Source organism: Schistocerca gregaria, chromosome 7, assembly GCF_023897955.1.
Source record: "Schistocerca gregaria isolate iqSchGreg1 chromosome 7, iqSchGreg1.2, whole genome shotgun sequence".
Classification (NCBI taxonomy): Eukaryota; Metazoa; Arthropoda; class Insecta; order Orthoptera; family Acrididae; genus Schistocerca; species Schistocerca gregaria.
In genome coordinates this window covers 534,873,545-534,888,221 of record NC_064926.1, presented here as the reverse complement: position 1 = coordinate 534,888,221, position 14,677 = coordinate 534,873,545, and the positions used below count along the sequence as shown (strand labels likewise).

The 14,677-nt window shown below is 43.6% G+C and overlaps 1 protein-coding gene across 1 annotated transcript in view; it reads right to left on the bottom strand.

Moving 5' to 3' along the window:
• Positions 1–13,787, bottom strand: part of LOC126282008 (ras-related and estrogen-regulated growth inhibitor) — a 190,205-nt gene extending 176,418 nt beyond the window's left edge. The window contains exon 1 of the mRNA XM_049981399.1: positions 13,739–13,787. The gene's annotated coding sequence lies outside the window, so the exon portion shown is untranslated. The remainder of the gene's footprint in view (positions 1–13,738) is intronic.
• Positions 13,788–14,677: the final 890 nt, after the last annotated feature.

The window sequence follows — 14,677 nt, the reverse complement described above, 5'->3', positions numbered from 1 at the left end:
CAACAATCACAGACCTGAATTTTGAGTGTCTTTCTCATCCAACATACTCACCAGTTCTTGTCCCAAATGATTTGCATATTTTTGGACCACTCAAAGACGCGATGGAAGGAAAGAAGCTCCGTTCTGATGAAGAGGTACGCCACGAGGTGCATGAGTGGTTGCGCGGACTACCAAAAGAATTTTTTTTCTAAAGGGATTTATGCACTTTGTAAGCACTGGAGGACTTGCATTGAGTGGGGGGAGATTATGTTGAAAAGTGATACAGCTTTGTACCACTTCTGCACAATAAATAATGTTTATAAAATATTTAAGGTTTTCATTTGACTCATCCTCGTACAAATATCCGAACAGTAATCAGACTGATACGCTAGCTAATTCAGCAGAAATATCGCACAATCATCGAGTTGGAAACTTCTTAGGATTTTTGGTGGGTTATCGAATAAGGCAAGTAAATACTCTAGTATGAAATATTTATTAATTTCTGTATATACATTTACACATTGAAAACAACCCTCTCTTTATGTTTCTTTCATGTAGTTTTAATAACATCCATGCTTCCCGATGAAGACAGCACTCCAAATGCAGTCATTTGTCGTGTCAGTAGCGGCCTATTCGTGTCCAGTAGTATCCTAGTATGGCTGCATCTGGTCTCTGATTACTGTTGTGGAATGACACAGAATATTGCAGGGAGCCCATTAGTTGTTACCGGATGGCAGGCGGAGACGTACAGTGGTTACGAAGTTCTGGGTGAACATACGGATCTCCTTTCTTGTGTGGAGTCAGCCACATGATGACCAACTATGAAGCCTCTCTGAAATTCTGTTAGTTCCATATAACGCTGTGGCAAATGCGTATGGGGCATCTGCATGTTCTTCACAGTGACCACTCAACCTCCGACGGTGTTCACGCTCCTTATATACCCTACCAGGCCTGGCAATAAACGTCAACAACTGTAATGCACTCTGGTGACCATTCTAGACGTCGCAGAGAATTGTAACTCTAATCATTTAGAAACTTACTGCTGAGATGTACATGTGCGAGGTTACATTGATATTCCACCAAGTCTTCAGGGCGTTTCGCTTTTCCTGTCAGGCAGTGTGTTACCCGTACTTCCAGTATTTTGATAAACCATTTCTGCATAATGGCTGTTGTCCAGAAGATACGAATATATTTAAAGCACATGTCATGGGTTTTATGTTATAGGACAAATGATAAAAAAAATTTGTGGCTGCGTACTGAACAGAGACAGGAGTAAGGCTGCGGTCTTCATGAGATGTAGCCTTTAACTGCACGATTAACAAGTAAGACATAGGTACCTGCGAGTAACAACGTGAATAGGTATGTAATGGCACCGGTTGTTTGGTAGGATACTGGAAAAGTGCTGAAGTGAATGCTTATGAAACTCCCTACGGCCTATGCTGGAATACTGCTCATTGTCAGTATAGTACTGAAGAGAGTGTGTGGCAAAGCGAATGGTGATGGTATTGCTTGCTTCGTTTGTGGGACAGTGTGTCAAATTCTGAATAATCCCGACAGAGTCAAAGACATTCTCAGAAATGCTGAAAAAATGGCCGACGAGGTCATTAGAGACAGAACACAAATTCGGATTGGACAAGTAAATGACTTGCCCTTTCAAAGGAACAACTACAGTGTTCGCCTAAATCAGTATAGGAAAATCGCGCAAAACGTAAATCGAATGGCCGGTCCGGGATTGCAGTCGGTCCTCCTGAATGTGAGATCTACATCTACGTGCATACTCCGCAGTCCACCATAGGGTGCATGATGGAGGGTACCATGTACCATTACCAGCGATTTCTTTGTCGTTCCTCTCGCAGATAGCGCGTGGGAAAAACCACTGTCTACATGCCTGCCTATGAGCCCTGATTTCGTGTATCTTATCGTCCTGCTCCTTACGCTAAATTTGTGTTAGCGGCAGTGAGACCGTTCTGTAGTCATCTTCAAATGTCGATTATCTGAACTTTCTCAATGGTGTTTATAGTAACTGGAAACGGATACGGTTTTATGTATAGAAACTGAAATGGTGAGTGGAAAATTTGTACCAATACTGAGAATCGAAATCAAGTCCGCTGCTTACGAGGCAGGTGCGTTCGCCACTAAGCCACTTCTGCACAGGGGTTCACCCAGCCGCGCCGATTACCCTGGCACACTTCCCTCCTTGATCCAAATTCTCACTGCCATCAAAGTCCACTTTAAGTTCTCCCTTACAAACGAACAGAAGTGCCGAGGCTCTCCGTGTTCTGGAGTAGCACCTCAACATTGATTGTAAATGCGGGATCCGGCCTGAAGCCCAGTTGCAGGCACTTATACACATTTGTAAGGGGGTATTTAAAGTAGAATGGGGTAGCAGAGAGAATTTCGTTCGAGGAGGGATGCGTCCCAAAGTAATCCGTACAGTTGTGTGAACCTCTGTGCAAAGGTGTATTAGTGGCTAATGCACGTACATAGTAAGTAGGAGAGCCGGGATCGATTACCAGCCTTGGTAAAAAATATCACTGGGCCCTTCAGTCTGTTGTTGTGGTTTTCAGTCCTGAGACTGGTTTGATGCAGCTCTCCATGCTACTCTATCCTGTGCAAGCTTCTTCATCTTCCAGTACCTACTGCAACCTACATCCTTCTGAATCTGCTTAGTGTATTCATCTCTTGGTCTCCCTCTACAATTTCTACCCTCCACGCTGCCCTCCAATACTAAATTGGTGATCCCTTGATGCCTCAGAACATGTCCTACCAACCGATCCCTTCTTCTGGTCAAGTTGTGCCACAAACTTCTCTTCTCCCCAATCCTATTCAATACTTCCTCATTAGTTACGTGATCTACCCATTTAATCTTCAGCATTCTTCTGTAGCACCACATTTCGAAAGCTTCTATTCTCTTCTTGTCCAAACCATTTATCGTCCATGTTTCACTTCCATACATGGCTACACTCCATACAAATACTTTCAGAAATGACTTCCTGACACTTAAATCTATAGTTGACGTTAACAAATTTCTGTTTTTCAGAAACGCTTTCCTTGCCATTGCCAGTCTACATTTTATATCCTCTCTACTTCGACCATCATCAGTTATTTTGCTCCCCAAATAGCCAAACTCCTTTACTACTTTAAGTGTCTCATTTCCTAATCTAATACCCTCAACATCACCCAACTTAATTCGACTACATTCCATTATCCTCGTTTTGCTTTTGTTGATGTTCATTTTATATCCTCCTTTCAGGACACTATCCATTCCGTTCAACTGCTCTTCCAAGTCCTTTGCTGTCTCTGACAGAATTACGATGTCATCGGCTAACCTCAAAGTTTTTATTTCTTCTCCATGGATTTTAATACCTGCTCCAAATTTTTCTTTTGTTTCCTTTACTGCTTGCTCAATATACAGATTGAATAACATCGGGGAAAGACTACAACCCTGTCCTACTCCCTTCCCAACCACTGTTTCCCTTTCATGCCCTTCGACTCTTATAACTGCCATCTGGTTTCTGTACAAATTGTAAATAGCCTTTCGTTCCCTGCATTTTACCCCTGCCACCTTCAGAATTTGAAGGAGAGTATTCCAGTCAACATTGTCAAAAGCTTTCTCTAAGTCTACAAATGCTAGAAACGTAGGTTTGCCTTTCCTTAATGTTTCTTCTAAGATAAGTCGTAGGGTCAGTATTGCCTCACGTGTTCCAACATTTCTACGGAAGCCAAACTGATCTTCCCCGAGGTCAGCTTCTACTAGTTTTTCCATTCGTCTGTAAAGAATTCGTGTTAGTATTTTGCAGCTGTGACTTATTAAACTGATAGTTCGGTAATTTTCACATCTGTCAACACCTGCTTTCTTTGGGATTGGAATTATTATATTCTTCTTGAAGTCTGAGGGTATTTCGCCTGTCTCATACATCTTGCTCACCAGATGGTAGAGTTTTGTAAGGGCTGGCTCTCCCGAGGCCGTCAGTAGTTCCAATGGAATGTTGTCTACTCCGGGGGCCTTGTTTCGACTCAGGTCTTTCAGTGCTCTGTCAAACTCTACACGCAGTATCGTACCTCCCATTTCATCTTCATCTACATCCTCTTCCATTTCCATAATATTGTCCTCAAGTATATCGCCCTTGTATAGACCCTCTCTATACTCCTTCCACCTTTCTGCTTTATCTTCTTTGCTTAGAACTGGGTTTCCATCCGAGCTCTTGATGTTCATACAAGTGGTTCTCCTATCTCCAATGGTCTCTTTAATTTTCCTGTAGGCAGTATCTATCTTACCCCTAGTGAGATAAGCCTCTACATCCTTACCTTTGTCCGTGCTTAGCCATTTTGCACTTCCTGTCGATCTCATTTTTGAGACGTCTGTATTCCTTTTTGCCTGCTTCATTTACTGCATTTTTATATTTTCTCCTTTCATCAGTTAAATTCAATATTTCTTCTGTCACCCAAGGATTTCTACTAGCCTTCGTCTTTTTACCTACTTGATCCTCTGTTGCCTTCACTACTTCATTCCTCAAAGCTACCCATTCTTCTTCTACTGTATTTCTTTCCCCCATTCCTGTCAATTGCTCCCTTATGCTCTCCCTGAAACTCTGTACAACCTCTGGTTCTTTCAGTTTATCCAGGTCCCATCTCCTTAAATTCCCACCTTTTTGCAGTTTCTTCAGTTTTAATCTACAGGTCATAACCAATAGATTGTGGTCAGAGTCCACATCTGCCCCTGGAAATGTCTTACAATTTAAAACCTGGTTCCTAAATCTCTGTCTCACCATTATATAATCTATCTGATACCTTTTAGTATCTCCAGGGTTCTTCCATGTATACAGCCTTCTTTTATGATTCTTGAACCAAGTGTTACCTATGATTTAGTTGTGCTCTGTGCAAAATTCTACCAGGCGGCTTCCTCTTTCATTTCTTTGCCCCAGTCCATATTCACCTACTATGTTTCCTTCTCTCCCTTTCCCTACTACTGAATAATTTCTTTTATTTGATCATACATTTCTTCAATTTCTTCGTCATCTGCAGAGCTAGTTGGCGTATAAACTTGTACTACTGTAGTAGGTATGGGCTTCGTATTTATCTTTGCCACAATAATGCGTTCACTATGCTGTTTGTAGTAGCTTTCCCGCATTCCTATTTTCCTATTCATTATTAAAGCTACTCCTGCATTACCCCTATTTGATTTTGTGTTTATAACCCTGTAGTCACCTGACCAGAAGTCTTGTTCCTCCTGCCACCGAACTTCACTAATTCCCACTATATCTAACTTTAACCTATCCATTTCCCTTTTTAAATTTTCTAACCTACCTGCTCGATTAAGGGATCTGACATTCCACGCTCCGATCCGTAGAACGCCAGTTTTCTTTCTCCTGATAACGACATTCTCTTGAGTAGTCCCCGCCCGGAGATCCGAATGGGGGACTATTTTACCTCCGGAATATTTTACCCAAGAGGACGCCATAATCATTTAATCATACAGTAAAGCTGCATGCCCTCGGGAAAGATTACGGCCGTAGTTTCCCCTTGCTTTCAGCCGTTCGCAGTACCAGCACAGCAAGACCGTTTTGGTTAGTGTTACAAGGCCAGATCAGTCAATCATCCAGACTGTTGCCCCTGCAACTACTGAAAAAGCTGCTGCCCCTCTTCAGGAACCACACGTTTGTCTGGCCTCTCAACAGATACCCCTCCGTTGTGGTTGCACCTACGGTACGGCTATCTGTATCGCTGAGGCACGCAAGCCTCCCCACCAACGGCAAGGTCCATGGTTCATGGGGGGAGTCTATAAACATAAAATCATACACTACTGGCCATTACAATTGCTACACCATGAAGACGCGACATTTAACCGACAGGAAAAAGATGCTGTGAAATGCAAATGAATAGCTTTTCAGAGCATTCAAACTAGGTTGGCGCCGGTGCCGACACCTACAACGTGCTGACATGAGGAAAGCTTCCAACCGATTTCTCATACACAAGCAGCAGTTGAGCGGCGTTGCCTGGTGAAACGTTGTTGTGATGCCTCGTGTAAGGAGGAGAATTGCGTACCATCACGTTACCGACTTTGATAAAGGTCGGATTGTAGCCTATCGCGATTGCGGTTTATCGTATCGCAACATTGCTACTCACGTAGGTCGAGATCCAATGACTTAGCAGAATATGAAATGGTGGGTTCAGGAGGGTAATACGAAACTCCCTGCTGGATCCCAAGGGCCTCGTATCACCAGCAGTCGAGATGACAGGAATCTTATCTGCATGGCTGTAACGGATCGTGCAACCACGTCTCGATCTTTGAGTCAGCAGATTGGGACGTTCGCAAGACAACAACCATCTCCACTAACAGTTCGACGTTTGCAGCGGTATGGACTGTCAGCTCGGAGTCCATGGCTGCGGCTACCCTTGACGCTGCATCACAGACAGGATCTCCTGCGATGGTGTACTCAACGACGAACCTGGGTGCACGAATGGCAAAACGTCATTTTCTCGTATGACTCCAGATTATGTTTACAGCATCATGATGCTCGCATCCGCGTTTGGCGACATCGCGGTGAACGCACATTGGAAGCGTGTATTGGTCATCGCCATACTGGCGTATCACCCGGCGTGATGGTATGGGGTGCCTTTGGTTACACGTCTCGGTCACCTCTTGTTCGCATTGACGGCACTCTGAACAGTGGAAGTTACATTTCAGAAGTGTTACGACCCGTGGCTGTACCCTTCATTCGATCCCTGTGAAACCCTACATTTCAGCAGGATAATGCACCACCGCATGTTGCAGGTCCTGTACGGGCCTTTCTGGATACGGAAAATGTTCGACTGCTGCTTTGACCAGCACCAACTGAAAACGTCTGGTCAATGGTGGTCCAGCAACTGGCTCGTCACAATACGCCAGTCATTACTCTTGATGAACTGTGGTATCGTGTTGAAGCTGCATGGGCAGCTGTATCTGTACACGCCATCCAAGCTCTGTTTGACTCAATGCCCAGGCGTATCAAGGCCGTTATTACGGCCAGAGGTGGTTGTTTTGGGGACTGATTTCTCAGGATCTATCCACCCAAATTGCGTGAAAATTTGATCACATGTCAGTTCTAGTGCAATATATTTGTCCAATGATTACCCGTTTATCATCTGCATTTCTTCTTGGTGTAGCAATTTTAATGGCCAGTAGTGTATCTGTATGAGACCAGTAAAGTCTCTGAAATTGTGTCATTGCATTTGGAATCGGATATGAGCAGGAGACGTTGGCCGCCCAGTCAAGTGTGTCGACGGTGAGTCACCAAAAACAAGGGAAAGACAACAGCAGCGATGAACGGACAATAACGAAGACAATGCGACAGAATGACACATCCAGGCACTGAACCGAATTGAGAGACAAGACGCAGCAGTATCAGGTACCAATCAGCGGTGAGTACAAGGTAGGCAGAACTAGACTGAAGGTGGGTCCCCTGCACTGCTTACTTCATAGCGGGGCCGTGAGCGTCGATTGGCTGTCGCGGGGGGCGTGGCTCGTGCCTAACACTGACGCGGCAACAGCGGCGCTCGCAGATTTTAGCAGCGCCCCTAGCGGCTGTTGCCTAGGTCCGTGCTTTCCGGCGGGCTTTCAAGCCCGTCGGGCCAGGATACCAGGGTTCCTCTAAAAGAACGTCTCCTTCCCTCCAGCAGTTCCCATTTGAGTTCCTAAAGCACTTCCGTAACATTTGTGCGTTGTTTCAAACTACCACCAACAAATCTGGCATCCCGCCTCTGAATTGCTTCAATGTCTTCGATTAATACGAACTAGTGCGTATCTCAATCACTCGAACAGTGCTCAAGAATAGGCCCAAAATGCGATAGCCTCAACAGATGAACCACACTTGGCTGAAATTCTCCCAATACACTGAAGTCAACAATTTGCCATCCTTTCTTCAGACGTCGCACGCTCTTTCCGGCTCATATCACCTTGTAACGTTGCGCCCAGATATTTAAAAGACCTGACTGTGTCAAGCAGGACACTGCTAATGCTGTTCGCGAGCATTACAGGCTTGTTTTTCCTACTTATCCGCATTAGCTTAAATTTACCTACATGTAGAGCTAATCGCCATTTTTCTAACCAGAAGGAAATTTTGTGTAAGTCATCTTCTATAATCCTACAGCCACTCACCTTCGACACCTTCCAGTACACCACAGCATCGTCAACAAAGAACCGCACACTGGTGTCTACCTGTCTGTCAGATCATTTATGTACATAGTAAATTATAGCGGTCTTGTCTCACCAGTCTGTGGCACTTCTGAGGATACCCTTGTGTCTGATGAACACTCGCAGTCGAGAACTACATCTTAGTCACCATTTTCGTGAGCCTTTGTCCCACTCCATTAGGGGGTCGGCCCCGTTACTGTGGACTTTTTAGTGCCGGAAGGTGACTGGATGCCCTTCCTGTCGCCACCCCATACCCTCCAGGACAGAATTAGTACACCCCAGCTTGTCTGCATCTAGTTTGAGACATGAAAGAGTGCGAACGTTTTTTAGATGTCTGCGAGTCGTGGAACTAAGGCGGGAAATGGGGACCATCTCGGTATTCACCTCATAGGATGCGGAAAACCACCTAAAAACCATATCCAGGGTGGCCGGCACACCGGCCCACGTCGTTAATACGCCGGGCGGATTCGATTCGGCGCCAGCGTGCCTACCCGAGTCCAGGAAGCAGCGCATTAGCACCCTCAGCTAACCTGGCGGGTCCTTCGAGGACTACATTCTTGGTTCTATTACCTAAGAAGTCTTCGAGCCATTCATATATGAGGAAATCTAGTGTATATGCTCGTATCTCCATAACAATCAGCAGTGGTTACCGTTCAAATGCTTTCCTGAAATCTACAAATACGGTATCTACCTGTGGCCTTTCATCCACAGTTAGCTCTATGTCGTGAGAAAAGGGCGAGCTGAGATTCACAAAAGCGATGCTTTCTAAAAGCGTGCCGATTCGTGGACATAAGGCTTTCCGTCTCCAGGAACTTTATTCTATTGGAACTCGGAATACGTCCTAGAATTCTGCAGCAAAGCGATGTTAAGGATATTGGTCTGTAATTTTGCGGGGCCATTCTTTTACCTTTCATGTGTACACGAGCCATCTGCGTTTTTTCCAGTCGCATGGGACTTTCCACTGGGCGAGAGATTCGCAATAAATATAACCTAAGTAATGGCTCAATGCCGTAAAGAAGGTCGGTCTTATTGCAATACCTCGCTCGGTTTCGAAGAAAGCCTTCTGATGTCTCGGAAAAAACTAAGAGTATTCCAAGAACAGTTTTTTTAATCGAGAATAACATTATTTTTCATCTCACCACATAGAGGTGGGGAAGATTATAAGCTAGACTGACAACTTCACCTACACACTTACTCTGCATTTGATACGTGTTTGGCTGAAATGTCAGAGAAACACGTTCGAACTGTTTGCAGGCCGTTAGACTCAAGAAAAGCGAGCTCTTGTTCCTCTCATTTTATCACCACGGTCTTCTCTCCTAATGTAAGTCAGAGTCAACAAAATGTTTTGGCATTCAGCAGTCCACATCGAGCTCAGACGACGAAGTCCAGTCGGCATGCTGAAAGTAGACCTACATCTACACCTACATCTACACTAACATCTACACCTGCATAGATACTCCGCAAGCCACCGCACGGTGCCTGGCGGAGGGTACCCTGTACCACTACTTGGAATTTCCTTTCCTGTCCCACTCGCAAACAGAGCGAGGGAAAAACGACTGTCTATATGGCTCCATATGAGCCCTAATTTCTCGCATCTTATCTTCGCGGTCTTTAAGTGCAATGTGTGTTGGCGGCAGTTGAACCGTTCGGCAGTCAACTTCAGATGCCAGTTCTCTAAATTTTCTCAATACTGTTTCTGGAAAAGAACGTCGCCTTCACTCCAGGGGTTCCCATTTGAGTTCCCGAAGCGTCTCCGTAACACTTGTGGGTTGTTCGAACCTACTGGTAACAAATCTAGCTGTCCACCTCTGAACTGCCTCGATGTCGTCCCTCAATCCGACCTGGTTCGGATTCCAAACACTCGAGCAGTACTCAAGAACAGGTCGGACCAGCGTCCCATATTAGGTCTCCTTTACAGTTGAACCACTCTTTCATAAAATTCTCCCAATAAACCGAAGTCGACCATTCACCTTCCCTACCACACATCTCACACGTTCGTTCCATTTCATATCGCTTTGCAACATTACGCCCAGTTACTTAAACGACTTGATGATGTGAAGCAGGACACTAGTAATAAAGTATCCGAACATTACAGGTTTGACCTTCCTACTCATCAGCATTAGCTTACATCTTGAGGGGAGAAGATTTTCCCAATACGACGATGTACACACAGCGGTTCTCGAACAGCGTCGCGAAAGAGCAGCGCATTTGTATTGTCCAAAAAGAGAATGATTGGCAGAAAATTCCGGCCGTTGTTTTCAGAGACTTGCTAACTATGCTGAAAAACAGTATCATCTATCTGTGTCACTTTGATTTATGGTGCAAGATTCAATAAAAGTTATTTGCCCAGCCATAGCTGCGTACAACTCACTTTTTTAAATCACGTCGCATTGGATGGTTCCAGTTAAAATTGTCGGTAAATGTAATCCCCGCACATTTACGATTTAATGACATTTGGTCAGTCCTCGTGTGGAGGACCTCACACTTCTTATTGTTCGGAATCAACTGCTGGATTTCTCCCCATGCAGTTATACTGTCTAAACTGCTTTGTAATTCGTATAAAATCACTTTGAGTGCTAGACTGCGACGCTACTAAATACTAAAACAATTACATACTCAAGATTTTTACCTTCTTTGCTGAGGCGCTTTTCAGGCGCCTAGACTGACAATGAGGAGATGGCAGTTGTAAAGACGCTCCAAACTTCGCTTTTATAGTTTTACTGTCTCAGAACGATTCAGATAAAAATAATTTTATTGGCATTGACACTGGCCGTGGAAACCAATGAACTTAATGCAATTCGTTTCGATCTTCTGACGACCTTACTAGACGGTAAACGACAGCATCATCTGTAACCAACCTGAGAGCTGCACGACAGTCTTCTACAGCGTTCATGTAAGTTAGTTAGTTGGTTACATGTTCCATGAATCATTTTGCACGATGGACCTTATTACATTCACATCGCAAATTAATTTGTACGTATGGTTACTTTCTGAACATTTCTAAGGTTTTTTTTTCAAAAAGAAAAAAATATGTACAGATGTGAGATAGTAATTCCTACCCAACACCTAAAATAATAGAAATTCTTCTACGGAATACAAAGAGTTGTCAAGGAGAAAATTTCTCAGTTTACTTTCAAATTTTACTTTGCTGTCTGTCAGACATTTGATATCACTGGACAAGTGATCAATAATTTTTGTTGCAGCATTGTGCACCGCCTTTTTGTACTAAAGACAACTTTAATTTGGACTAATTAATGTCATTTTTCCTTCTCCTTCTGTAATTATGTACATCATTGTTCCTTATGAACTGTAGTGCATTATTTACAACAAACTTCATGAGGAAATAAATATGCTGTGAAGCAGCAGTCAAAATGCCTAACTCCTTAAACAGAAGACTACAAGATGATCGTGGATGAGCACGACATATTATTTTTACAGCACGTTTCGGTGAAGACTTGCTTTTTTAAAGATGAATTACCCTAAAACTTTAGTCCATTATTGAACGAAAATGTGCAAAATATATTAACTTATTGATTTGTCTCTACCCAAAGTTTGCAATGATTCTAACAGCAAATGTCGCTGAACTGTGTTGTTTTAGGAGTTCCAAAATCTGCTTTTTCCAATTTAAATTCTCATCAGTATGGACCCCTAAGATTTTGAGGTTTCCATCCTATTTATTATGAGTTATACTTATCATTGGTATAGTACTCGAGATGTGCAGAACTGAATATGCTGTTTCTTTTTTAATTTGAGGATGAGAACATTCGTAGAAAACAAGTCAAAGATACTTTTAACAACTTTGTTTACCATTTCTTCTGTTTCTGTACGTATCCTTGAATTTATCACAGTACAACTGTCACCTGCAAAAATAACTAATTCTGCTTGTCGTATATCAGACGGAAGATAGTTTACATACATGAGGGACCCCACACGTGCTTTCTGCCCAGTTAGAATTATCTCCCCGAACTACATTGGTTGAATTACTAAGTAGAACTTTCTTCATTCATTTGGTTACATATGACATCTTCCACTGGTTGGCTATAGCATCAGTCCCCTAAAACTTCAAATAATCTAGGAGAATCCTGTGATTCAAACTCTTAAATGACTTAGATAGATGGCAGAAAATACCAAACGGCACTATTCTATTATTTAATGGTTGTAAAATCCGGTGAGTGAACGCGTAAATGGCATTCTCAGAACAGAAACCCTTATGAAATCGAAACTGTGATTTGCTCAGGCTATTATTGTTGCGCTCGGGGGCCACAGCACAGTTGCGACACCTGAGGGTGGGCAACCGGTCGTGATAATAAAAGAAATATACAACTGAAGCGGTATTTTCAACCTCTGGTACAATGCTTAGTTGCGGATATTCTCTCAACACGTTTGTGTGTACTGTTGTTAAGGTCAGATACCATTCTAGAATATGTCACCTTCTCAAAGGAACAACAAACGGCCTCTAGCGCTACTTTGGAGAACCCACATATAGAGTCGATTTCATTAGATGATTTCCGGCCAAACAATATGAACTTTGGCGCTTCTGACAGGAAGCGACGGACCGCGTAGACACGCCATTTGACTAGAAGCTGTTTGTCAGGAACGGTGTAAAAAGTCTTCTAGAAATTTAGAAACGTCGAATATAACTTAGATGCACTTTTACTTTGGTGTATAGAGCCAGTAACACTTTGTGAATCCGTTCTCGTTATGCGTCAATAGACTGTTATCGTAGAGGTATTTCATCGTTTTGAACGACAGTTCTAAAATTCTACTACAATCCTATGTAAATAGTTTGTGTACATAAATCAACAGATTACTTCTATATCCGTCTTTTGATACAGGAAATTAGACTGGTGCTGCCTAAGTTAGAAGAATGTACGGATTGCTACTAATATGTTTTAACTTACAAATTACTGCATGTTATTACTTTCACATCACATATAGAATTAATTTTCCATAACAATAGTGAGTACATGCTAATACATCTCTATTCTTAAAAACAAGATCCAGCTATGTTCAACAATAAAAATGCTTTTCCATACTGAGTCGTGAATGGTAGAGCCACCCACTACTTCTTCTGGGTCATTATTGACACTTACTTAAAATTCATGTTTTTATCATTAAGATATTGGATAATCTATTCTATCTACAATTTTGTTATTTCATTTTAATACCAATCGACAGTGTACATAGCATATGAAAGCATATGAAATGTTAACTAAGGTATATAAAGAATGTTATATATAATACATATGAGAAACGTGGCACTTTTTATTTGAAATTGGTGTGTATTTTCGAAAGTCAGAATCAGAGGTATGACATTCGATTTAAACAGATTGCATTTCCTCGTGTGGGTGGATTCACTATGAGTATCACCAAGGCACAGCGCGAATCACTTTGTGTGGCAGATATTGAAAATCTAGTGCAACGCCGGGCAGTATAGATAGTAAAATCATAAAACTTTACAGTGACAGCTCGCACAGAGAGACAGAATGAGGTTTACAGTAAGCGGTGTGTGTAGCGCAGCAGCAGTGGCTGTGGCGAAGCGCCGGCTACGAGGTCAGCCGCCTACGCGCTTGCCTGCTTGCCTACCTGTGGCGTGGGAGCGTCCGGCCGCGGGCGCCTTCGGGCCGCTACTGGCTGGCGCGCTTCCCGCCCCCACGCCGCCCCCGTTGCCGCCCCCACCCGCAGCGCCGGACCACGTGTGTGCCGTGCGCTGACTGCGCCGGACGGCCGTCCGGAGGCCGTGCTTACGGCGCCAGGGGGACCCTAAGAGCCGTACACAATCATCCGGCCCTCCAGCTAGCAGTTTCGGAGGTTTCCCTTCACCGTAAGAGAATACCAACTCCAGCTTCAGTAACTCCCTCCAACTCATTTGCGATCTATCGAAGGCATTTGAATGTGGAATGAGAATTCCACTCTGCGCTGATAAGAAACTTCCTGGCAGATTAAAACTGTGTGCCGGACCGAGACTCGAACTCGGGACCTTTGCCTTTCGCGGGCAAGTGCTCCACCAACTGAGCTACCCAGGCACGACTCACGCCCCGTCCTCGCAGCTTAGTTTGGAAGGTAGGAGACCAGGTATTGGCGGTAGTAAAGCTGTGAGGACGGGGCGTGAGTCGTGCTTGGGTAGCTCAGTTGGTGGAGCACTTGCCCGCAAAAAGCAAAGGTCCCGAGTTCGAGTCTCGGTCCGGCATACAGTTTTAATCTGCCAGGAAGTTTCATAGCATTTGAATGTGTTAACTACAATATTCTATTACAGGAATAATTTTCCAGAAGCCTTTTAATAGCGTTCCTCATAAGCGACTATTAATCAAATTGAGTGCCTGTGGAGTATCAAATGTGAAAATTACCGAACTTTTCTGAAAGTATTTGTATGGGGTGTAGCGGCGTATGGAAGTGAAACATGGACAATAAATAGTTTAGACAAGAAGAGAATATAAGCTTCCGAAATGTGGTGCTACAGAAGAATACTGAAGGTTAGATGGGTAGATCACATAACTAATGAGGAGGTATTGAATAGAATTGGGG